The following is a 542-nucleotide window of genomic DNA, read 5'->3' as shown; positions in this document are numbered from 1 at the left end:
TTATACGAGTAACACGCGGATGGCCCCTTCCCAAGGAGCAGTGCGACGTCATTGACGCCTTCTTCCGTGCGAAGCACGACGAAGGAATGGTACGCGAGAGCAGGTCTCCCCATTCGGCATTCACAGTTTTGTGTCCGGAAGTCGAACGGCACGTAGCGTATCGCTCACGCTTACAATAAGCTCAACGCTGCCACCATTCCGGTATAGACGCTGGCTTTAAGGAAGGATGTTCTCCGGGAGAAATGTTTGAATGTACATAGAAGAGTGCTCTCGACTTGGTCGATGGTTATTAGCAATTGCTCATGAGAGCGAGTGATTTTCCGCTCGCAGCGGTTAGTACTCCGAGCGGCATGCTCGGAAAGCGGCTGGTGATGCTTGGAGAGCTGTCAAATGCACCAGCAACATTTAATCGTCTTGTGACGCAGTTGTCCAGACCCCACCGGGCGTATGCACAGACATAATTTGGCGATATCTTTGTTCACAGTCGTGCGGAGCACGGGAGGGCGGATGAAGAGAACCACATCGTTCATTGAGCTCGGTAT

The sequence above is a fragment of the Plasmopara halstedii genome (assembly GCF_900000015.1).
Source record: "Plasmopara halstedii genome assembly, contig: Scaffold_1343, whole genome shotgun sequence".
In the NCBI taxonomy this organism is placed as follows: domain Eukaryota; phylum Oomycota; class Peronosporomycetes; order Peronosporales; family Peronosporaceae; genus Plasmopara; species Plasmopara halstedii.
Note: the sequence above shows the minus strand (reverse complement) of the source record.